Source organism: Balaenoptera acutorostrata, chromosome 20 (assembly GCF_949987535.1).
Source record: "Balaenoptera acutorostrata chromosome 20, mBalAcu1.1, whole genome shotgun sequence".
Taxonomy (NCBI): domain Eukaryota; kingdom Metazoa; phylum Chordata; class Mammalia; order Artiodactyla; family Balaenopteridae; genus Balaenoptera; species Balaenoptera acutorostrata.
In genome coordinates this window covers 62,933,874-62,960,233 of record NC_080083.1, presented here as the reverse complement: position 1 = coordinate 62,960,233, position 26,360 = coordinate 62,933,874, and the positions used below count along the sequence as shown (strand labels likewise).

The 26,360-nt window shown below is 39.8% G+C and overlaps 1 protein-coding gene across 14 annotated transcripts in view; it reads left to right on the top strand.

Annotated features, from left to right (window-relative positions):
* CEP112 (centrosomal protein 112) overlaps positions 1–26,360 on the top strand; it is a 417,120-nt gene that overhangs the window by 258,366 nt on the left and 132,394 nt on the right. The window lies entirely within an intron of this gene.

Sequence of the window (26,360 nt, the reverse complement as noted above, 5' to 3'; positions counted from 1 at the left end):
TTCTTTTGATGTTCTGGAAAAGTGTAAATATTTTAATCAGGTAGTAAAAGTGAATTGCTATTAATCGTCACAACTGTCAACTGCCCCCTGAGTTCTTTAAGACCAGCCTCTATCCTGGGATCAAGACACTTGGAAAGGGTAATTTAAGAATCTTCTAATTTTATTTTTGTCCTACCTCTTCTTGATCTTTAAATGTGAAGCCTCCATAGAGCATACCACGCCATTCTAGGTGCTGCTCTGCTGATTTTACCTGGATCGTGGCCCTAAGGTGCTCACTTTGCAGCAGTACCGTCATTTACCTGAGGGTCAGATTTCAGCAGACTGGGCCCGTGGCAGCCTGGCTCTGAACCCAGGGATAAACCGGAAGAGGGCTCTGAAGAGGCAGGAGTGAAGAGGCAGGAGTGAAGAGGCAGGAGTGAGCCTGGCTTCCTGGAGGGACCGCAAGGAGGCCGGTGTGGCTGGGAAAGATGACGGAGGAGGGGAGGACGAGGGGCTGAGGTCAAGGACGAGGCCTCTGGGGACGGACCGGGCCCCGTAGGGCTGTGGAGGCCACTGCAAGGGCTTGGCTTTGACCCCCATAAGTAGAGGAAGCCTGGCGGGTTTGGAGCAGAGGACTGTTGTGACCCGACGCGTTTGCACGGGCTCTCGGACCGCGCCTGCCTGCCGAGGGTGAAGGTGGAAGTGGGGAGACGAGTTCAAAAGCTATTGCAGTGACTTAGACCAGAGTTGAGAGATGCTGGGCTTGGCCAGTAGCACTGAAGGTGGTACACGGGTCCGGCTGGGTTACGGTCTGATGGTCTGCAGGCAGAGCTGACGGGATCTGCTTTGGGCTCAGACGTGGGAGTGGGGGGTCGGGGGAGAGGCGGAGGGAGAGAGAACGTGGGAGTGAGTCGCCCAGCGTGACTCCAAGGCGACTTGCTGGAGCCATGGAGCGAGCGGAGTTACGTGCCCTCTGCAGAGAGACGGCAAGAGCTGCGCAGGCCGCAGGGACACGACCTGGCTGAGGGGCCTTCGTCCCCCCAGTGAGGACGCTAGTGGTCCCTCCATCAGAGCAGTGCAGAGTCATGCTGTTTGACGCTAAAGGCTACAAGGTGTCAGGAAGTGGGGCATGTCCTGATACCGAGCAGTTCTAGCCCCCTGACAAGCGCCCAGGAGAGGCCGACGGGGAGGCTGCTGGGAGCTGACGCACCCCGCACCTCAGCTCTGCTCGCTGCCGCCAGAAGTTCAGAGTGTCTCCAAGTAAGTGTGCTTAAATGGCACGGATACCAATGCACCTCGATTTTTTAAAACACTGGACATAGTAAAGCCAGACTTATAAAACATACAGTTTAGGCCTTCGTTTTCTTGAATCACGTGTTCACATTTTAAAGGTTTCTTTTTTTTTTTTTTTTTTTTTAAATTTATGGCTGTGTTGGGTTTTCGTTTCTGTGCGAGGGCTTTCTGTAATTGCGGCAAGTGGGGGCCACTCTTCATCGCGGTGCGCGGGCCTCTCACCATCACGGCCTCTCTTGTTGCGGAGCACAGGCTCCAGACGCGCAGGCTCAGTAGTTGTGGCTCACGGGCCTAGTTGCTCCGCGGCATGTGGGCTCTTCCCAGACCAGGGCTCGAACCTGCGTCCCCTGCATTGGCAGGCAGACTCTCAACCACTGCGCCACCAGGGAAGCTCTAAGGGTTTCTTTTTAATAGGAGATGAATTTTTCAAGTATAGGTTTATATGTGTTACTAACGAACTGACAGGTTACAGATAATAAAAGAAATTAGTATTAGAAGCCATTGGAAATTTCTTTGGCAAGTATTTCTTGAATATTTTCTATATCTCAAAGGCATTATCCCAGGCACTTTGGGGCTACACAGAAAAAGGGAAAAAAAGGCACTGTCCTTAAGGAGATTATAAAACAGTAGTGGCTGCAGGACACACACACATACACAGATAACTGTAATGCAAGGTAGAGTGTGAACTGGGGGGAAATGATTTTCTTTTAAGGAAGTCAGGGGAAATTACCTGGAAGAGATGGATGTCACGTGAACTGGACACGGGTACTGTGTAGGATTTTGCTAGTAGGTTCTAAGCCACAGGAATAACAACAGCGAGAGCCAACAAGCCCGTTTACGTGGCACAGTGGTTAACGAGGGAGGGTGGTTAGTGACGAGCCTAAAGATGGCCGGGGGTCGCCGAAGGCCTCCAAAGCCGTGCTGAGTGTTCAGGCTTCGTGGGGTAGCAGGGAGGAGCTCCTGAAGGTTTTTAAGCCATGACGTGTCAGGATCCAAGTGATTATCCGGAGACTCTTTCTAAGGTGCCGTGGAGTAGAGGTAGTTGGCGGGACTGGATTAATCCAGGAGACAGGTCCCCGAGGGCCCCTCAGAGGTACGGGAGTGTGGTGGGGCCTCGTGGTGAGCACGGGCCAGAGGAGGCGTGTTTGAGGGTCAGCCCAGCCAGGGCACCGATCAGACCTGCGAGGTGTAAACCCCGCCCTGGATGAATGGGGCATGTCGCAGTTTCTGGTCTGGGGAAGAGGATGAAGTCGGTTATGGAGGTCAGTTGCGTTTGAACCCAGCTGTGACGTTCCCTTGCGATCGAAGGGACGTTTGTAGATAATCCTAGGAAGAGCGGGACCGGAGGAGTAGCTCCAGAATGGGGCCTGTGCAGGGAGAGTACAGACCGAAAACCAGCCGCTGGGGCGGGCTTCATCGGTGAAGTCGGAGAGACAGTCCAAGAAGGGTCGTTAAGGTAAGAGGGACGCGAGAAGAAGGCATTTTCATGGGAATGAAGGAAGAGAGTATTTGGAAAGGAGGCTTGCCAAGAACGCGACGGAAAACCCGGAAGGAGGAGGGTGAAAGAAGGGCCCCAGGATGTGAAGCTGAGGATCGTTGAGGACCTTGGACGGAGCGCTGCCCGTGACGGTGTGCACGTGTGGACGGAGCCCGGCTGCAGGGGTCAGGGAGCGGGGAGCGAGGAGCTGGAGAGGAGCGAGAGCCTGACGCTCCGGGGAGGTGTCGTCCGGGAGTGAGGGAGGGCACTGAGGCGGAAGACGCCTGGAAATGCCAGGACGAGGAAGAGGGAAGACGAGAGACGCGTGGAGCACCGACGCCTGCGACCCGCGCGGTGCGGGCGCGAGCGCAGCAGGCAGGGGTCTGTTCCGGGGACGCGCCCCGCTCTCCCCCGCCTGGGATGCTCTCGCGCACGTTTCCTCGTGGTCGTCCTCCCGCTCGCCCCCCCGCTCTCCTTGCGGCCCCACCTCTGGCTGACGTCCTGTCCCCCTCCCTCCTCAGCTCCTCCCGAGGTCTTCACAGCTCGTCTCACTCTCTGAATGCATCTTCAGTTTTTCACTTGTTTATTTTCAGCGCCCACTCCCCCTTAGACCATAACCTCATTAGCAGGGCCTTGTCTATCGCGTTCATTTCTGTACTGCCAGGGTCTAGAAAACCTGGCCCGTGGTAGCTGCTCACCTGTGTGTGTTAAGGAGGGAACGGCAGGAGCCGTGACCTTCTAGGGGGAAGAAGGAAGGAGAGAATTGGGAAGGATACAGAGGAGTCTGTGGCGAGACTTGAGAAGAGCTTCTGTCCGATGTCATCTGGACCCTTAGTAGAGCATCGCCGCAGTCTGTGCAGAATGAGGAATTTCGAGACGAGTGGGGCCCCCAGGCTGCAGGCTGAGCAGCCGGCTGGGACGCCGCTGAAGGAAGGGGATGGAGGGAGCGTGCGCGGGTGGGATCGGGGTTCTGCAGGCAGAGAACAGAGCGTGGCGGGGTGAGTCTGGAAGAGTGGAATGCCCTGAACTGAACGGAGAACACAAGTCATACAGGAAGATAGAAGCGGGCTTTAAGTGGAGTGAATTTAGCTGACGTGGATAATGAATTAGAATGCAGGCCCTTGGTGGCCTCAGGAGGGTCTGGGGGACAGGAGGAGAGCATTAAGTGGCCATGTTAGTGCCATGAGTTCCGAAGTCCCTATGATAAGATACAAGTGCTCTGCTCTTGATGCGAGGAGTAATTTGCATTTCCCATTGATGAATATTTTTCCTTAACTAGTTGAAGGAGCTCCCCACGCAGTGAAGAACAGAACTGTGAGTTCCCTGAAACAGTCCTTGTGAAATATTCGTTTCCAAAGCTTCAGGATCATGCACGGTGCCTGGTACAAAGTAGGCTTTCATAAATGTTAAGTGAATAAAAGAATGATGATGAACTTAGAAATTCAGTTCTACAGTTTCTGCTGCTGTGAATGGTAATATGACTAAATTAAAAATTGCTATTGATTCATCCAAATTTGGTTTCAACCCATTATATGTACTTTGGGTAGGACAAGATGCATCTTTATATTCAAATATTCATTTTTTATTGTTGTAGTTCCCTTCACATTAGTAAGTTAAATGCAAAGCATAACATTTTTTAAAGATAGTTTTAAAAATTAATAGATATTTGAGTTCTCACTATAAAAATTTGAATTAGCTCTAATGAACTGATAGATAATTCCCTTGCTAGCCTGTTGTGTCATCGTGCATGTTACTTGAATTCTTCTCACTATGTCTTATAAAAGGTTTAATGTTTTATCATTTTTAAATAAATCTGAAAGTTAAAATATTTGCTAGTGTTTCAAAATCCAGTGAGAATTGAGGGCTTTAGAAATTGATTTTCTCTCATTAAGTATAAAGTTGAGGTTCAAAGAGGAGAGAATAACCCCAGAATAATAAATAATCTAAATGTAACCTTCCCTGTGGGTCTGGGTTGTTTCAGTAGCACTTACAATGTTAAGGTTATAAAAGAATTCCTAAGTCCAGATCTCCCTGAGTTTCTGTCAGCAGCGATTTAGACCCCAGTGATATCTTCAATGGCTCTGAGTTAAGAGAAACATGAAATACCTCCACAAGGTCAAAATACTTGAAATAGAGAATCCAAGAGAATAAATGATTGACATTTGCAAAGTGAAAGCTGCTTTTCCAGCCTTTTAAAATCTTTTCAAACCAAATTGAAACAAAGTCCATAAAATATGAACCTCTGAAAAATTAAAGAACATTATTACTAAATGATGGTAGTGGGTAACTCTCAGATGTTTGATTAAAACTTTGGTATTTAAAATTTGCCATTCTTTCAGAAATCTATTCAGCTATTTTAAAAATAGCCTTTCTTGAAATAGAAGATATTTTAGAAAATATGGGAAATAGAGAGGTGTAAAACTCTCTGTTACTATCACCACCCAGAGATAACCAATAGTAGTAATTTAATATGTATATAAAATAGCTACATTAACTTAGCTGACTGAGATCATACTAAATAAACAGCTATGCCTTTTGCTTTTTTTAAGAGCTATGCTAATAATATTCCAATGTCATTTGGAATTCTTTGAAAATGTAGTTTTCATTTTTTCATAATACTGTGTTTTATGGATGTAGCATGATTTATTGTGAAATTCCTTTATTTTTAAACATTTAGCTTTAAACATTTTTATGTAAATTGATGCAAAAATTAACATCTTCATACATCAAATTTTGTCACCATTTCCATTTTTTTCCCCCTTAGTTTAAGATCCCAGTAGAATTACAGGGTCAAATTGCTTTTCAAAACGGTTGTACTAATTTGTATTTTCCCCAACAGAATATCTGTTTTATCTAGACAGTCCTTAATATTAAACCTCTTCTTTGATTTGGGGAGGGGGGTGGTGAAAAACATTAATTGTTTCTAATTTGCATTTTTAAGAGTGAGACTGAACATATATAATAGATTTGTTATTCGTGTTTCATTTTCTGAGAAGTGCTTGTTCACCTCCTTTGTCAGTTTCTCTTCTGTTAATGTCCTGGTGTCCTCATCACCTTATATAAACTTGTTTATGTTTAGGATGATGAAGCTCTTTGTGGCAGGTACTTTCGGTATTTGCCTTTTAATTTTGTCATTTAATTTTATGATACACAAAATTCTTATTTGTGTTTAGTGTAATCTATCAATTCCTTTGTGAAATCTCCAGTATAAGTAGTTGTTTTAAGCTTCACGATTTGATATTTTAAAATATATGAACACATCAAGCATTTTCCACACTGTACTAAGTAAAAAGCTCTTATGAAATTGACATAGTACTTACCCGCTTGGGCTCCTGGTCTGTAATTTTAATGGTATCTGAAGGATTATACTGGAATTCTGCCAGCCTGAAGTCATTAAAAGGCTTTGAGCAACAATTCAGCATCTTTTTCAAATTTAAGAAAAGCTCCATATGGTACAATTATTCAAAGCTAAGGTCATAGAAACTACTTAAACCTTTGAAATTTATAATTAAAGGATTAATATTAACTTATGAAGACGTCATTTTGGCTTAAAATGGATTTCTAATCTCAATTCTGTTCTTTTTACTTTGATCTTTTCCCTGAGTTTTTCCTTTGCTAAAAATGTGAAGTTTGTATCCTTAAATTTTTAAATATGATTCTCAAACAGTTCAGATTTATAAAAATTGATTGACAAACAACATCCCGTTTGATTTTTACAGTATTCCACAAATGTTGATGAACTTCAAGTTGGTGTTTTCTTCTGGGTTTTTAACCCACAGCTTGGTATAATGGACTCTAATGATACCTCTAAAAGTAACAATAAATTAATCTGGAAAAGAAAAAACTTGCATAAATGGAAACTTGGAAAACTTTGGGTGTGTTCGTAATTTGAATATGATGGATTGGTGTTCATTTATGTTAAGGTTTAGAATTTTAAAGTATCTTCAGATGGCCTCAATTGTAAACCTTCTTTGAATGGTGAAAGGGGCTATGTCTTATACAAAAGCTAAGACTTTTTTGTCATTTTGGCAATACATACAAATCAGTCCAAGCCAAATATTTTAGTTCAATCAGTTAATGTATCTGTGTAACAAGAGGAACTGTGTGTTCCTTTGAGACTCAGTTTAACATCAACGTCCAGCTTTCTCCCACTTCTTCTTCTTCTGATGCGAGGCACCTGTTTCCTGGAATCGTATCTGGGGTGTCTGCTTATTCAGCAGAAGTAGCAGAGGATCTGTCATCATTCATGCTTGAATAGTTACGTTGCCAAGGTTTTACCGCCCTCTCCTGCGTGGGCTGCAGAGTCGCGGGCGGACGAGGTGGAGAAGCGCTGCTGCCTGATGCACAGCTCCCACCGTTTCCCTGAGAACCTCTTGCAGCCCCTCTACCTCTGCTTCCTGTAGCAGAGGGCTCCTGTTTTCCAGCAGGTCTGGGAGAGCAAAGCAGTAGCTTCACTTCAAAGGCTAGCTTTCCTAGGCTAGAGAACTAAGTTTTACTAGGAGGAAATTAAAAGACAGTGTATTTTATGTTAGGGGTTATTTGAAAATAAAATCTAGAATTATAAATGAATCATTGTTTATTTTTATTTTTAAAGTAAACATTTAAAGTTTCCAAGATTAACCCCCCTTGTCATTCTGTAGCCTAACTTTCTAATACTCTAATCGCACCGGTATAAATGGGAGTTCTGCCACTCACCAGTTGTTGTTGGTTTTATACTTCTTGGACGTTCTTAAGGGAAAAATATTTACCTAGAATAAAGGAAAAAACTCTTAGGTCAGTGCAGCAAGTGATAGTAATAGATAAGTTATTGAAAGTAGAGCAGTTTACTTGTCGTCTTCAGAGACTGATACCCGAACTAAGAGAGACGGGAGCAAGTAAATGAGCAGGTATTTGTGCCCAAAGCCTTTTGTGTGTGTGTGTGTTGAAGGTTAGTATTGATAACTGTACAGTTCTTTTGATCCTTTTGGCTTCGTGGCCAAACCTATAGGAGTGTTATTTATTTATTTATTTGACGTATACTTGGCGTACAATATTATATCAGTTTCACGTGTACAACATAATGATTCAACGTTTCTCTACATTACGAAATGATCACCACGATACGTTTAGTTACCATCTGTCATCATACAAAGTTAATACAGTATTATTGACTATATTCCCCATACTATACATTACATCCCCATTGTTTATTTTATTTAATTTATTACTTATTTTATGACTGGAAGTTTGTACTTCTTTTTTTTTTTTTTCTTTTTTTCTTTTTTTAGTTATCCGAGAGAGGATGTGATTCTTTTTTATTTATTTATGGCTGTGCTGAGTCTTCATTCCTGTGCGAGGGCTTTCTCCAGTTGTGGCAAGTGGGGGCCACTCTTCATCGCGGTGCGCGGGCCTCTCATTATCACGGCCTCTCTTGTTGCGGAGCACAGGCTCCAGACGCGCAGGCTCAGTAATTGTGGCTCACGGGCCTAGTTGCTCCACGGCATGTGGGATCTTCCCAGACCAGGGCTCGAACCCGTGTCCCCTGCATTGGCAGGCAGATTCTCAACCACTGCGCCACCAGGGAAGCCCAGGAAGTTTGTACTTCTTAATCCCCTTCACCCACTTCATCTCGCCCCTCAACCTCCACTCCCCTCTGGCAACTAATCAAACTATTCTCTGTATCCATGGGTCTGGGTTTTGTTTTGCTTTTTAGATTCCATATATAAGTGAAATCATGCACTATTTGTCTTTCTGTGTCTGATTTATTTCACTTAGCATAAAACCCTCAAGGTCTATCTATGTTGTTGCACGTGGCAAGATTTCTTTCTTTTTATGGTTAAGTAGTATTCCACGTCTTCTTTATCCATTGATGGCTACTTAGGTTGTTTCCATATCTTGGCTATTGTAAATAATGCTGCAATGAATATAGAGGAGTATATATCTTTGCAAATTACTGTTTTCATTTTCTTCAAGTAGATACCCAGAAGTGAAATTGCTGGATCATGTGGTAGTTATATCTTTAATTTCTCATATTCTGTAGTGGCTGCACCAATTTACATTCCCACCAACAGTGTACACATGTAGCCTTTTCTCCACATCCTTGCCAGCATTTGTTATTTCTCGTCTTTTTGATAATAGCTATCATGACAGGTGTGAGGTGATAGTTCATTGTAGTTTTGATTTGCATTTCCCTAATTACTAGTGATGTTGAGCATCCTTTCATGTGTCTCTTGGCCATTTGTATGTCTTCTTTGAAAAAATGTCTATTTAGATCCTCTGCCCATTTTTTAATTAGTTTGGTTTTTATTGTTGAGTTGTATGAGTTCTTTATATATATTTTGGATATTAACCCTTTATCAGATATAATTTGCAAACACCTTCTCCATTTAGTAGGTTGCCGTTTCATTTTGTTGATTGTTTCCTTTGCTGTGCAGAAGCTTTTTAGTTTGAGGCAGTCCCATTTGTTTATTTTTGCTGTTGTTGTCCTTGCCTTTGGGGTCAGATCCAAAAAAACGCGGCTAAGACTGATGTTAGAAGCTTACTGCCGATGTTTTCTTCCAGGATTCTTATGGTTTCAAGTCTTACAAGTCTTTAAGTCTTTAACCCATTTTGAGTTTATTTTTGTATGTGGTGTAAGATAGTGGTCCAGTTTCATTCTTGTGCATGTAGCTGTCCAGTTTTCCCAGCACCACTTATTGAAGAGACTGTCCTTTCCTCATTGTATACTCTTGCCTCCTATGTCTTAAATTGACAATACATGTGTGGTTTTATTTCTGGACTCTCTATTCTGTTCCACTGATCTGTAGGTCTGTTTTTATACCAATACCATACTATTTTTTATTTCTATAGTTTTGTAGTATAGTTTGAAACCAGGGAGCATAATATCTCCAACTTTGTTCTTCTCTCTCAAGATTGCTTTGGCTATTCGGGATCTTTTGTGTTTCCACACAATCTTTAGAATTATTTGTTCTAGTTCTGTGAAAAATGCCACTGGAATTTTGGTAGAGATTGCATTAAATATGTAGATTGCTTTGGGTAGTATGGACATATTAATGGTATTAATTCTTCCAATCCATGAGCATGGAATATCTTTCCATTTATTTGTGTCTTCTTTAATTTCCTTCAGCAGTGTTTTATAGTTTTCAGTGTACAGGTCTTTCACCTCTTTGGCTGAACTTATTCCTAGGTTTTTATTCTTTTTGATTCAATTGTGAGTGGGATTGTTTTCTTGATTTCTCTTTCTGATAGTTCGTTATTAGTGTATAGAAGCACAACAGGTTTCTGTATATTAATTTTATATCCTGCAGCTTTACTGAATTCATTTATTAGTTCTAACAATTTTTTGGTGGAGTCTTTAAGGTTTTCTATATATGGTATTATGTCATCTGTAAACAGTGACAGTTTTTCTTCCTTTTCAGTTTAGATACATTTTATTTCTTTTTCTTGCCTAATTGCTGTGGCTAGGACTTCCAATACTATGTTAAATAAAAGTGACCAGAGTGAGTATCCTTGTCTTGTTCCTGATCTTAGAGAAAAAGCTTTTGGCTTTACACGGTTGTATATGATAGTCGTACACAGACTTTATTATGTTGAGGTACATTCCCTCTTTGTTGAGAGCTTTTATAAATGGATGTTGAATTTTGTCAGATGCTTTTTCTGCATCTGTTGAAATGATCAATGATTTTTATCTTTCATTTTGTTAAGGTGGTGTGTCATCACCTTATGAACCATTAGAATTATGAACCATTCTTGCATTGGAATAAATCCTACTTGATCATGGTGTATGATACTGTTAATGTATTGTTGAATTTGGTTTGATAATATTTTGTTGAGGATTTTTGCATCTATGTTCATCAGGGATATTGGCCTGTAATTTTCTTTTTTATGGTGTCGTTGTCTGGTTTTGGTATCAGAGTAATTCTGGCCTTGTAAAATGAGTTTGGAAGGATTCCTTCCTCTTAAATTGTTTGAAAAAGTTTGAGAAGGATAGGTATTAAATCTCTTTGAATGTTTGGTAGAATTCACCAGTCAAGCCATCTGGTCCTGGACTTTTGCTTGTTGGGAGTTTTTTGATTAATGATTCAATCTCCTTACTAATAATTGTTGTTGTCAGAGTTTCTCTTTGTGTGTGTATGTGTGTGTTTAAGATTAGTAATGATAATTGTACAATCCTTTTTGATTCTTTCAGCTTCATGGCCAAACTTATAGGAGTCTTATTGGACAGGGCATCTTCTTTTCATAACACTGAAGAAAATAAAATGAAAAAATCTGTTTCATTAGTATCTTCATCAATGATGACATGATTACAAATAACAACATAAATAATAATTTATGGCACTATCTTGATAGTTTACCATAAATAATGTGCCTATACATCCCAATTTGCCCAGGAAAGTCCCTGTTTATACCTGTTGTCCCAGTATCCTGTATGATTTAACGTTTCCCCAGCCTCTTTCACTCTTAAACATGTCCCAGCTTGCGTGCTAAGTTATATGATTACCCTAACTGTGAAGGTACTTTTTATGTAAAGGAGGCTTTTCTTTTTATATATATATCCTATGCCTTAATTATTAAACATTATAATGCTGAATACATATATTTTAAATGAGTGCCTTTTTGACAGTAATACTGAACTTAGGTTTAGATAACTAGACTCTAGTTATTTTAATACCCCAACTAGCCTTTACTGATGTTTTTTTCCGCACCAGACTAACATTTCAGTAGCATTCAATGCATTTAGCTCAAAAGTTTATTAGGAGACTTAAGGAAGTTGGAGTAAAGAGACAGAGCCTCCTTATCCTTATTACACTCTTGCCTTATTTTGCTTAGAAAGTCTCTGTGAGGGGAGGGCAGATGGCGAGCTGATGGGCGTTAGGTGTTGGGTGTTGAGTGTCAGAGCATAGTGCAGTGGAAGAGCTCTGGGCTGAGAGTCCCGTCTTGTTCTAACCATTGTTCATAATGGAAGGGAAGCAATCATGCTATGTGAGGCAGGGTTTCCTGATTCAATATTGTGATGATTAAATAATGATTATAAGTGGTCAACTAACTGAGTTGAATTGAATACATTAAAGGATACAGAAAAAAAAATGATGTACATGACTAGGAAAAGTGCAGTTGGCTTAAATAAACTTCTGCATCTTCACAAGTAATCAAGGAAACACTAATTGAGACAAGATGCTACTTCGCATGTATTGAATAAACATATTATTTTAATAATACCAAGTATTGTTTTAAATTAATAATACCAAATACCAAGCATGCAGTGAATAAATACTCTAAAATGCTGTTAGTGTGAGTATAAATTGGTACAACCTTCCTGAAAGCCTTCAGTAACCTAAGTTATTAACTTTAAAAATATCTATCTCTTTTGACTTAGTAATCTTTCCTGGTTAGCATAATACTGATACTAAAAGCCCAGAAAGATATCCTCTAAACAGAAATTAATCTCACTCTGAATATTGTTAAAAAATGAAATAAAATATTAGGCAATAGAATCTAATAGTGCATTTAAAAATCATATACCATGATCACATGGGTTTTATTCCAGGAATGCAAAGATGGCTTGATATTAGGGATGCTATTAGTATAATTTACTATATTGATAAATCAAAAGTGAAAAATTGTATATAGTCTTCTCCATATTCTTCACAGTGAGCCTAAGCTGCTGTAAAAAAAGAACCCCAAAACCGTGGACAAGTGAGATTGGGAGTTTATTTCACTCTCTCATCACAGGTCCCACTAGGTCATTTAGGAACCCAGGCTGGCTGGTGGAATGGCTCTGTCATCTTCACTGTGGAGCTTCCACCTCTGCCGTCAATGGTTCCAGTTGTCACCATTTCTCAACCAGCAGGAAGGAGGGAAGGAAGATGAGGACAAGTAATGTACTTTTCAGGAGGTGCCATGGCAACCGCATGTGTCATCCCCACTCACGTTCCAGTGGAGAAATCTTAGTCCTAGGGCTGCGCCTGCAGAAGCAGGGACTTGTTAGCATGTGCACGTTACAAGTTGGGGGGATTATTATTTAAAAAAGAGGAACTGATGCTAAGGGAATTAGCAGGCAATGGCACGTTTGTCATGCTTTTAGCATTTGATGCCTATTCTGTGGTCCTAGACGCTTGCTACAGCAGTGAACACGGAGCCAGATATTCTTGCCTTCTCAGAGCTCACACTCCAGCAGCAGAGACAGACCTTAAGCCAAGAACATCCTATGTAAGCAGCATACATAGAATTTTTAAAAGTGTCTAAGTGCTATTGAATAAAATGATAGAGAAAATGAAGGGAGGCCCTGGAGTTCCAGAGTTGGGACCATTTAAATAGTGTGGTCAGTGTTGGCCTCACTGACAAGGTCAGTGAAGGGGTTGAGTCAGCCTTGTAGGTATTTGGAGGAAGAAATTTATGGCAGGGTGAGCAGCCAGTGCAAGGACATGGCAGCAGGAGCGTGGCTGGCACGGCCAAGGAACAGCAGGGAAGCCAGTGTGAAGAGAGTGGAGCAGCCCAGGGAGAGGAAATGGGAGATGAGGTTTGGGGGACCCCAGGGGTCCTGACCACACAGGCCCTTTGAGCCTGTCGTAAGGACTTTAACTGCAGGCATGGAAGAAAACTGAGTACCGTGCCGTGATCTGACTCAGGCTGGAAAAGGTCATTCTAGTCGTGTGAGAACACAGGCGAGAGGCCAACGACGAGGGCACTGCAGTGACCCTACTGAGAGGTGGCGACTTAGACCAGAGTGTCACCAGCGCGGGTTGTCAGGTTCTGGATATGTTTTAAAGTTGGAGCCAGCACGACTTTCTGAGGGATTTGATATGGGATGTGAGACTAAGAAAAGTAAGCCATAGATAAACTTACATTTAGGGGGAAAAATGGAAATATGCTAGCTCATTTCTTTGTGTGATGGGTTTATATGTGTTTTTAAATTACGTTTTTCAGTTTTTTCTAAACGTTCTATGTTATAACCACTTTGTAAGCTGAACAGTGATGTACAAACGTCACCATCTAGTTATCTTATTGCCCTGCCCCTAGGCCCTAGGGCATCTTCAGCTTTCTTCCATTTTCTGCCCCTGGGAGACCAGAGCCACACAGAAAGGGACGTGCTGTCCTCAGCCCTGGAGTTACGTGAGCGGTTACACGAGTGACATCAGACACTGAGCAGCATGGTTGTGGCATCAGGAGCCCCTGTCCGCCCCTGCCTGAATCCCTGTCCCCTGACTCATCTTCCTGTCAGGGCAGGGCGGCAGTGCCCTCATGAGCACCGAAGAGGGCTGTCCTGCAGCCTGTTCATCAGGCTCTCGTCTTAGCTTCTGGAATCTTCATGGGGGTCAAAGGAAACGTGGGCTTCTCTGATGTTAGACTCCTTGTCTCTCAAGGAAAGTCAAGCCCTGCGTCTGGTAGGGATGAAAGGAGAACATGGTAACACCCCTGAGACAGAGCAGGCTGGTAGTCTGAGGCCCCTGAGGGACACAGGACCATCTGGCCTCAAAGAGAAGAAGGTAAGACTGAGACACAGGGCAGGGGTCTTCCTAAAAGACAGATCTCATTGCTGGGTTGGATCAGGCCCTGGCAACGTCAAAACGGCCTCTCGCCTCAAAGAGAGTTATTTTAATGAGGCGGGGACAATGGAAGGAATGAAGCTCTGATTCCATTTGACTGAAATCAGAGCCTCTGTCTAGATCTGTTGGACAGCTGCCCTGAGAAGCACCAAGGAACAGCGTCAAGCAGAACCTTCAGGACAAGGTAGATTGTGAGCGAATGGCGTTTCCCACTTCTGCTTAAAAACTTCCGGGTGCCGTTGCCCACGACAAAGTGAGTTACCACAGTGCCTTAGTTTTCTGACCAAGGATTTATATAACCTCATTTCTCCTCTTCTATTTTCTCCTTTTTTTCCTTCTTATTTATTTTAATTACCTTAATTTTTTAGTGTACAGTTCAGTGGCATTGAGTACATTTAAATTACTGCACCATCCATCTCCAGAACTTCTTTCTTCTTGCAAAACCTACATGATGCCCATTAAACACTAACTCCCTATTTACCCATCCCCCAGCTTCTGGAGACCACCATTTTATCTTCTGTCTCTATGTATCTGACTACTCTAGGTACCCCACATGAGTGGAATCAAACAGCATTTGTCTTTTTGTGACTGGAAGATTTCACTTGGCATATTGTCTTCCAGGTTTATCCACCTTGTAGCATATATCAGAATTTCTTTTTTTTCAAGGCTGAATAATACTCCATTGTATGTATGTATAGACCACATGTTGTTTACCCATTCATCCCATCGATGGACACTTGGGTTGCTTCCACCTTTTGGCCATTGTGAATAATACTGCTATGAACATGGGTATACAGATGTATGAGTTGCTGCTTTCAGTTATTTTGGGTATATATTGAGAAATGGAATTTCTGGATCATATGGTAATTCTGTTGTTACTTTCTTGAGAAATCTGCCGTGCTGTCTTCTGTAGCTGCTGCACCATTTTACATTCCCACCAGCAGTGCAGAAGGGTTCCAGTTTCTCCATATCGTTGCCACCACTTGTTGTTTTTGCTTTGTTTCTTTTGTTTTTATAGTAGCCATCAAAATGAGTATGAAGTGGTGTCTTCTCCTACCTTTAACTGTCTCCCCCACCACAGACACATCTGTGCTGCGCCCAGGCCAGACGACTCGCTCTGTAAACAAGCAGGCTGTAAACACTCGCCCTTCCTGGCTCCACGCAGGCAGTTCCCTCTGCCTGGAAGACCTGCCAAACTCATCCTCCTCGTTCAGACACGTGGCCTGTCCGTCTCCTCCTTCCTACACCAGCTCCTAAGAAACCATGCTCTTTCCGATACTCCTGTAATTCTTCATTCATTGCTCTCTTTTTAAAATATTTTTTCATCAAGGTATAACTTACATACAGATTATGTATAATTCCACAGATTTTGACAGACCATCGCCACAATCAAGATAACTGTTCCATCAGCTCAAATATTCCTCCAGACCTTGGGTGTCGCCCCCGTTCCTTCCCCTAGCCCCAGCTCCTGGTACCCGCTCATCTGTTTTCTGCAGCTATAGATTTGCCTTTTCCAGAGTGTCATATAAATGGATCATTCGATATTGAGCCTTTCGAGTCTGATTCTTTCCTTTAGCATCATGCATTTGAGATTCATTCATGTGTGTGTCACAGTAGCTCATTTTTTTTTGTTTTTTTTTAAATAATAATATTGCATGGATGTACCAGTTTGTTGAGAAATTTTGGGACTGTTAAGCATTCATGTAAAGATTTTGTGTGAACATAAATGTTTTATTTCACTTGGGTAAATAGCAAGGAGTGGGATTGCTGAGTTGTATGGTAAATGTATTTTTTAACTGTATTAGAAACTGCCAGACAGTCCTTCCACAGCGGTCCCATCATTTTGCATCCCCATCAGCAGTGTGTAATAGTTCCAGGTGCTCTGCATCCTCACCAGCACTGGGTATTCTTGAGTTTGTAACATTACTTTAGCCATCCTAATAGGTGTATCTCACTGCATGTGTATTTCCCTAATAACTAATAATGCTGAGCATCTTTTCATGTGTGCATTGGTCATCTGAATATCTTCCTTGGTAAAGTGTTTATTTAAGTGTTTTTCTAATTTTATATTCAGGTGTTTACTTTCTTATTACTGAATTTTGAGAGTTCTTTATGTATTTTAGATACAAGTCCTTTATAAGATATGTGATTTGAAAACCCTTTTCATAGTCAATGGCTTCTTTTCATTCCTTTAACTATATTTTTCAAAGAGCAGAGGTTCTTAATATTTATGAAGTCTAGTTTATCATTTTGTTCTTTTATAGATAGTGCTTTTGGTGTCACATCTAAGAAATTTTTGCCTAACTTAATGTCACAGGGGTTTTTTCCTGTTTCCGTTTACAAGTTTTGTAGTTTTAAGTTTTATATTTATGTTCCATTTTGAGTCAATTTTTGGGACTGGTGCAAGATATAGATTAAGATTCAATTGTATTAGCACTATTTGTTGAAAAGACTATCTTTTCTGTATTGAATCGCCTTTGCAGCTTTGTTGAAAATCAATATACTGTCCATGTGTGCAGCACTACTGGACTCCCTGATTTTGTTCTATGGACACATATGTCTTTCCTTTTCCAGTACTGCACCATCTTAATTATTGCAGCTTTTATAGTCAGTCTTGGAGACTGGTAATATGAGTTGTCCAACTTTGTTCTTTTTCAAAATTGTTTTGCCTATGGTAGTTCCTTTGCTCTTAGAATCAGCATAATGAATTCTACACAAAATCCTGCTGGGATTTTTTTTTAATTGTGTTAAATCTATTTCTCAGTTTGGAAAAAATTGAAATCTTAATGATATTGAGTATTCCAGTCCATGAACTTAGACTGTCTTCTCGTTTATTTAGTTTTCTTTAATATCTTTCATCAGTGTTTATAGCTCTCAGCATATAGATGTTGCATTTATTTTGTTAGATTTATGCCTAATCATTTCATGTTTTTAACTTTAATTCCCAATTGTTCATTACTAATATGCAGAAATACAATCGAGTTTGTTATAGTGATTGTTTATCCTGTGACCTTTCTAAACTCACTTATTAGTTCCAGTCACTTTTTTTATAGATTCTTTGGAATTTCTACATAATCAGATAAGTATCTGGTATTTGACAGTTTTCCCTATGGGGGAATTAATTTTAATGTAATGAAGAAACATATGTCAACATATTTTATTTCTCGCACTAGCATATTTTATCACTAGGCTGATGAATTTTAGAAAATGACTTCTCAAAACAAACCTAAAGTATGAAGAGTCAAGTGAGGTCACACTAAACAGAGAAAATGCTTATGAGACACAGAGGTCCTGGTTTATTTGAGTGTGTCCTAGGACACACATGTGATTTCTTAAATAACAATAATACACAGATATTTTAAGTGCCTCTTTTTAAGATACAAGTTATTCTTGGTCTTGACTCTCCATATTAATCATTCTTTTTAAACATCCAAATGATTTAAGATAATAGTTTATGTACATATTCTAAATATTGCATTAGATTGAGGACCTCTACTACTTAAATAACTATAAAATGTTTGCAAAAACAATAATATTGAAATCAGGCCCAAAATACATTTCTCCTACACACGAAAAACTGGTGGGAAAAAAACCCCACCATTGCTTGTAATATATCACTCTCAGTGAAAGAATGTCCTTTTAAAAAAACAATATCACTTTGATAGTTGAGAATTTTTTTTTTTTAAGTGTTGGAATCCCCAAATTATGTAGAAAAATCTGACTCCTGTGTGTTAAAATTATAAAACCCTTAAAAATATTTTCTTTTTTTAAATTCATTACAACATTAGGGTATGTTTTGAATTTTATATTCTGAATATATACATATGGAGAGAGAGGCAGAGAGAGAGCACTGAGATATATGTCCAAAACAGTTACTAATAGATACACACATATGCGTGCATATATCCACAGAGTACACTAATCAATTTCAGTAATAGTATAGGCTGTATCATTGCACTTATGGCTAAAACACTAGCTAACCAGCCAGGTGTAGAGTATTGTATGCTATTGTTTTAAATGTTCACAATGTATTACAAATTATTATTGGAAAAAAAGAAAAGCTACACTTTTAAGTGTGTGCAGATGTGAATTTTGGCTAACAGAACTGTTTTTAATATTCATCTATGGTATTTTCTTGGCAAAGAAAACAGACATTTGTTCCCACTGCATGAATTTAGCAGCTCAGTAGAGATCCTAGGAATACTCTAAGGAAGCAGCACGGGTCATGGAAAACGTCTCTTCAAACATCAGTATCTTTGAATCTTATTTGTGACAGCTGCTTTTACTATTACACGTTTCATATTATTATTGGATGAGGAATTTTAACAGATTTTTAAATAAGATTTTAAAGATTTATAATTTAGGCCCATATTTCTTCTAATTATTGCAATTCTAGCATGGATTATGGTGTCTATTCAACCCAGATCACCTTATTAAATTGAAGGAAGTATTGTACATTTTAGAGACTTCCTGTGAACAAGAAAGTATTAGAATTGCCATCCTTAGCTCATAACTAATGGCCCGTTTCGTCCTGTATTTGGTGTCTAATAGCCCAAAGAGGGAATAAATGGGTGATGTGAACTTCCAAATCTTTAGTTTCCTTAGTTTGTGGGTGAATGAGTCAACATATATTTAACAAGCATTTACCGTATACTTAGCTCAGTGCGGATCAGAAAAAGGAATGTAAATCTGTCCCTGCTTTCCGGAGACTTTTCTTATAGTGGTGGTCATGAGAAATACAAGCATAAAAGAACTTAAAAAACTGTGTAACAGGGGCTTCCCTGGTGGCGCAGTGGTTGAGAGTCTGCCTGCCAATGCAGGGGACACGGGTTTGAGCCCTGGTCTGGGAAGATTCCACATGCCGTGGAGCAACTAGGCCCGTGAGCCACAACTACTGAGCCTGCGCGTCTGGAACCTGTGCTCCGCAACAAGAGAGGCCGCGATAGTGAGAGGCCCGCGCACTGCGATGAAGAGTGGCCTCCGCTCGCCGCAACTAGAGAAAACCCTCGCACAGAAACGAAGACCCAACACAGCCAAAAAAAAAAAAAACCAAAAAACAAAAAATCTATATAACAATGCATAGTAAAATTCTAGATTAGGGTACAATGCTGGAAATCTGAGGTCTGGGTAATCAGAGGCTGTTTTATGGAGAAGATGGTCTTTGAAATACAATATTTGAATTGACACTAAATACAATTTTCTGAGGCAGTCCAATGAGATAAAAAAATGGCAAGCTAAGAGCTTAGGACAAATTGGGGGAATGTCAAACGGTAATTATGAAAACTCTACTTATAAAAAGATAGAAGATGACTTTGTAAAACTTTTTAAACTTTTTATTTACACTTCCTGAGAAGTTGCGAAAATAGTGCAGAGAATTCCCACACGTCCTTCACCCTGCTTCCCCCCTTGCAGCACCTTACTTACCTGTAGTGTGGTCACCGAAACCAGGCGGTTAGCACTGGTAAAAAACTTGACCTTTACACTGGTGAACAACCATAGACCCCCTCTGAATCTCACCAGGTTCCCACTAATGCTCTTTTGTTGTTGTTACAGGGCCCAATCAAGGGTCTGACAGTGTGTTTAGTTGTCCTACCTTTTTAGGCTCCTCCAGTCTGTGACACTTCCTCAGTTTTTCCTTATTTTTCATGAGTCTAACACTTTTGAATAGTACTAGTTATTTTGTACAGTGTTTCTCACTTTGGATTCATGTAATGTTTTTCATGATTAGATTGAGGTTCTGCATTTTTGGCGAGAATCCTATGGAAGTGGTGTTGTGCCCATCTCAAGGGCATAATAGTATCGAGGGGTACATGATATCGAGATACTGTGTTAGTGGTGACATTACCATCGATCGTGTGGTTAGGTGGTATCTGCCAGGTTTCTTTGTTGTAAAGTTATGTTTCCCCTTTGTAATATGTAGGATATCTTCAGGAGATATTCTGAGACTATTTAAGTATCCTGTATCTCCTCAGACTTTCAGCTACTACTTTTATCATCCATTGGTGAATCTTGCCTGCGTTTTTTTTTTTTTTTTTTTTTTACTCAAGAGCTCTTTTGAAGTTCTGGCATTTTCTGGCTTTAACTTACGCTAAGGGTGTTTGTTTTCTTTTTTTCATTTTTACTTTTCCATATCTTTAGGGGAGAAAATATTAGAACTCAAAGATGACTTTTTAAATGCAAGTTTTTTTAGAGTAAGGAATCAAATCTAGAGGGAAATAAAAGAAAAAAAACATGAAGCTAGAGGTAAGGTTTATGAAAGAACAATGAATGCTAGGAGGGTTTGTATACCTCCTTGAGAGGGACCTGAATTTGACTCTACATTTTTCAGGAACAAATGTAGAGACAGCATCACAATTAGAACAAGATTCAGTGCAAAAAAAAAAAAAAAAAGATCCAATGCAATATAATTTTAAAAGTCATTCGTTCAAATTCCTGGAATTGAAATCTCAGAGAAAAATTTACTAGGGGTTCTCAATGAAGAAGACAGTATGCAATGTGGTTAATATCTTCAAAACATTCTCATGGAACGTGACATTTTTATAGGATATTTTCTTAAAATGTAGGTATAGTAGGTATTATTTTGCCTTTAACTTTTCTAAAAGAGTGATTATTAGAGTGAGATGTAATGGATTAGAAGTTGATCTGAACTCCAGAGGCCCTTAGAACTCACAAACTGTTTTAAGGTTTGTGAAATTACTTGGGGATCAAATTACTGCCAGATAGCTTTCACTTTAACAAAAATTCAATTTCTGCTATTCAAATGCTACAGTACTAAATAACCAAAATCTTCTCATGATAGTACTTTCTCTGGAGTAGAAATCATTTAGTCTCAAACCATGTAAAACAGATTAAATAGAGATGTCCCCAAATGACCTTTTTATACGATAGTACCACAATATTAACCTTGAAGAGAAAATTAACAAAATTGACATTTGTCAAGCATTCACCCTATTTGTTGTAATTCTGGACTTTTTCCTTCTGGTTTTGCTTTTTTTTAAAATTGACATATAGTTGATTTACAATATTAGTTTCAGGTGTACAGCACAGTGATTTAGTGTTTTACAGATTATAGTCCATTAAATGTTATTGTAAGATAAAGGCTGTAATTCCCTGTGCTGTACAATAAATCCTGGTTGCTTATCTATTTTATACATAGTAGTTTGTATCTCTTAATCTCATACCCCTAACTTGCCCCTCCCCCTTTCCTCTCCCCTCTGGTAACCACTAGTTTGTTTTCTATATCTGTGAGTCTGTTTCTGCTTTGCATATATATATATATTCATTTGTATTTTTTTTTAGATTCCACATATAGGTGATATCATATAGCATTTGTCTTTCTCTGTCTGACTAATTTCACTAAGCATAATATTCTCTAGGTCCATCCACGTTGCTACAAATAACGGAATTTCATTCTTTTTATGGCTGAGTAATAGTCCGTTGTTTATATGTACCACATCTTCCTTATCCATTTGCCTGTTGACAGTGCTTGAGCTGCTTCCATGTCTTGGCTATCGGCAGTAGTGCTGCTGTGAACATTGGGTGCGTGTATCTTTCCGCATTAGTGTCAGGTTTTGCTTCTGACCATAATCTTACCCACCGGCACAGAACCCTGAGAAAGGGTGTTAAGAGAAGTGAGAGGCAGAGGAAAGGCACTCATACGCTGCCTAGGTTATCTGTCACTGTGTTTCTATCTCCAAAGAGCTAGAAGTATTTAAGATTTTGACATTATCTTAAAATATGTGACTTTTGATCTGCAGTGAAGGCTTTGCTATTTTTAACAGAAAAACTTAAAAAACCCCTTTCACAATATTTATATGAATGGCTGCCTACCTGAGACATGCAAAGTGTATTTGTACATTTAGAACAACTTTCAGTAAAGGAACACTAAATGCATAATTACTTTTTTCAGTGTATATCCCGTTAGGGTCTGGATCTCTGGATTATTTTGCAAATCGCCACATCAGCAGTTTAATTTGGTTGAACTTCATATTCCAGTTAAGCATTTGTTGAGTGCCTAAAATGTGAGCTTGGGAATGTGTTAAAGACCAAAGATACAAAGAAGAAAATTTATCATTATTGATCAAAACATGAAAGATTAAAAAATATTTTAACACAGATTTTTAAAAAAATTACAAATCAGTTTATTTCCCATAAAATGTAGCTGGGCATAAAATAGCCCCAACATGGTATCAGCTCAAATTAGGTAAAAAGATAACCCAGGGTAGGTGGACCACATTTGGCAGGGTTCATAGAATTTCCATGTTATCTGCATTTGTTAGGTTATATGCTGAAAATAAAATTCTATAAAAGTTTCCAGCCAGAGTGGTGCTTTGGCATGACTTTTAACTGCCCTGTACCATCTTTTTAAAATGTACCTTATATGGCCAAGGAATTAGACAGCATTTTAATAAAAAATCCAGATGTGACGATTGAGATTTGTTTTTTAAATACTGTTTGAGAACTCAGGAATAGAACCAAGTCAAAGTTGTTGAAGGTTATAAACCTAATCTTTACCATTCAGAAGCTAGAAATAGCACAATTTTTGATAGGCAAATCTTGAGGAAATCTTAGATTTTAAAACCTACACGTTTATAATTAATTGTTTTTTGACTAAAAAATGTGCTATAATGAATGGGGAAAGGATAGTCTTTTCACAAGTATCAATGGCTCTGGAACGATTGGCTGTCCATAAGGGGAATAAAAGAACTTCTACTTTCGCCTCACACTGTTATGTTACCAAAGAAACGTGAAATAAATCCTGGACCTAAATGTGAATTCTAAAAGTATGAAACCCTAGGAGAAGATCTTAGCAATGTTGGTTCAGGCAAAATTTTTCCTTGATTGGAATAAAAAAGCATGAGCCATGAAAGAAAAAAATTGATAACATGGACCTAATCCAAATCAAAACTTTTGCTCTTCAAAAGACACTTTAAGAAAATAAAAAGGCAAGCCATGGACTGGAAGAAAATATTTGCAAAATATGTACCTTGTATAAAAGATTTGTATCTAGTGCATATTAAGAAGTCTTATAAAGTTAATGAGGCAACACACTTTTAAAAAATCAGAAAATCATTTAATAGACTCTTCACCATAGAAGATGTACTGTAGTAATTGAAAATTTAACTATTATGTTGTTGAGGCACTGGGTTTATCTAACCCACCCAGGAAAACTGAAATGCATGTAAATCAAAATGGTGCACAGCAAGGACTACCTATATTTTAAAACCATAATCACAGCTACTTTCAACGTTTATGAATTTCATGGGTTTTCATTTGTACTAAGTGTCGGACAAGGGACACATACTATAGTACTTTGGGGAGAGCTCCACACCATAAGTGTGTTGACATCTGGTATTAAACACTCTGCCCTAGTTGCCCTTACTGACTAGTAATAAAAATGACCCACATGTATTGCATCAAGTGTCAAGCATAGTTGTAAAGGCTCATCTCATTGTCTCTTCTCACCGCAAAGTTAAGTACTGTTATTCTTTGTGGAGGCTTAGGTAGGTTTGGAGAGAAGAGATTCATACTCAGCTGGACTCCAGCACTTGTGCCCTTCACTACTGTTATACACGTGGAAACGAACCATGTGGTGACTTTGCAACGAGGGGAAACACAAAGAGTTGTGACACTATGCCAGCGTGGACAACTTAGCTGTGGGACCACGAGAGACTTTCCCCAGGAAACAAGGTTTCACTTCTTCTTCAGTGAGAATGAACGCTAGACACACATGCAAGGAGACAAGTGGGTTCTAACCAGGCCTTTGTCAATACCTGGGTAGGCAGTGTAGACCAGTGATCTCCCTGAACAAGATTCTGTCCTTCACTCACACGGCTACTGTCTTTTCAAGCTTCAGCTTTTCATGCTTATCAAGAAATAGGCACCTTCAGGGGATAAAGATATTTATTATCTGAGTTTATGTTTGCAAATAATAAGTTTGTTTACTATCTTCTATTCCCTTCTCATTTCCCCGCCAACAATTTGATGAGGAAACACAAGATTTTTTAAATAGTTCTTATAAAAGTTGACATTGCCAGTGTCATGAAACAAATTATCATCTCTGTATTTTCTTAAGGTCACACAACACAGATCCTCTGATTTGCATTTCCTTGTGCTCAAATTCCTGAAAATAATCGATGTGATTTAAACAACGGATAAGCATGTAAAGTATGTACTGGCCCGATGGAGGAAGGTGTTTACGTGTGCCTTCCACGTGCCAGGCACTTTCACATACATTGTTTAACTCTCACAACACCTTGAAGTTATTATTCCTGTAGAATAGTTGGCGATACTACGGCTCAGAGGAGTGAAGCAGCTTGCTCCGAGTTACACAGCTACAGGTGCAGAACCAGCATGCTGATTCCAGCGTATCTTTCTCCAAAACTTACGCTGGGAATCGTCTGCTTCCCATGCCATTACCCAGCTAATCCAGCTGTCTCTTGGCTCAGACAAGTCGCCATGAGCGTAAGATAGAAGGAGATCCTGCTTCACAAGACCGTTGTTTGTTTTTTAAAAAATGTTTTTCTTTTTTTAGTATTTATTTATTATTTGGCTGTGCCAGGTCTTAGTGGTGGCACGCGGGATCTTTAGTTGCAGCACGTGGGATCTAGTTCCCTGACCAGGGATCAAACCCAGACCCCCTGCATTGGGAACACGGAGTCTTAGCCACTGGACCACCAGGGAATGAACCAATTCATGCCTACTCCACATTCCTCACTCCCAGCCAGACTCTGATTTGGGTTCCTAACTGCCCATTACCCATGTTTCTTATTTCTACCTTTATTGGTCTTCTTGACTATTTGGTACCTGACTGATCTTTAGCTTTTATTTGATCACTTTGAACTCTATCTGAGATCCATTCGACAATGGAATCCTCTTAATGTACCTTTTCAAGCAGAATTATTGGTCCAGATCCCAGAACAAGAACCAGACCTTTTCCTGGTGTTTGTATAGGATGACCAGAAGTGTAATCTTCCTATAGTGTCCTGCAAGTCACCTGGGTCCTATGGTATCAGAGGAAATGCTCACTCATGCGTTACCTTTTTTTAAATTGAAGTTTAGTTGATTTACACTATTGTTAGTTTCAGGTGTACAGCATAGTGATTCAGCTATTTCTTTGCAGATTATATTCCATTATAGGTTATTATAAGATATTGAATACAATTCCCTGTGCTATACAGTAAATCTTTGCTGCTGATTTTATGTATGGTAGTTTGAATCTGTTAATCCCGTATTCCTAATTTGTCTCTTCCTTTCCCCTTTGGTAACTGTAAGTTTGTTTTCTATGTCTGTGAGTCTGCTTCTGTTTTGTATATTGATTCATTTGTGTAATTTTTAGATTCTGCGTTTAAGTGATATTTGTCTTTCTCAGACTTTTTCACCAAGCATAATATTCTCTAGGTCCATCCATGTACTCTTTTTTTTTTTTTTTTTTGATTCTTTATTTTATTTATTTATTTTTGGCTGTGTTGGGTCTTCGTTTCTGTGCGAAGGCTTTCTGTAATTGCGGCAAGTGGGGGCCACTCTTCATCGCGGTGCGCGGGCCTCTCACTGTCGTGGCCTCTCTTGTTGCAGAGCACAGGCTCCAGACGTGCAGGCTCAGTAGTTGTGGCTCACGGGCCTAGTTGCTCCACGGCATGTGGGATCTTCCCGGACCAGGTCTCGAACCCTTGTCCCCTGCATTGGCAGGTGGATTCTCAACCACTGCGCCACCAGGGGAGCCCCCCATCCATGTACTCTTTATTCTGAACTTTTTTGTTCAATAATAGCTTTAGAAAAGCAGTGTCTGCTTTTTTTCAACCTTAAAAATGTTGAAAACAAGATTTTATCTCATATAAATTCTAAAGTTTTATACATTCATTTTAAAAAGTGTTAGTTCTCTTTTTAAATTTTGCATTGACAACTGCAGAAATTTCTGTCCATTTAAATAGCCGTGCTTGAAAGTCACTTCGACTTTTGAAAGCTGCCAGATTGCCTTATCATTGTCTTTGAGAGATTAGGGATGCTTGTTTGGAAGGTTTCTTTATTTCTAAATAAAACTGAAGTTTTGTTGTTGCATTGTAATGTTTCATTTTAATCTGGTTGGT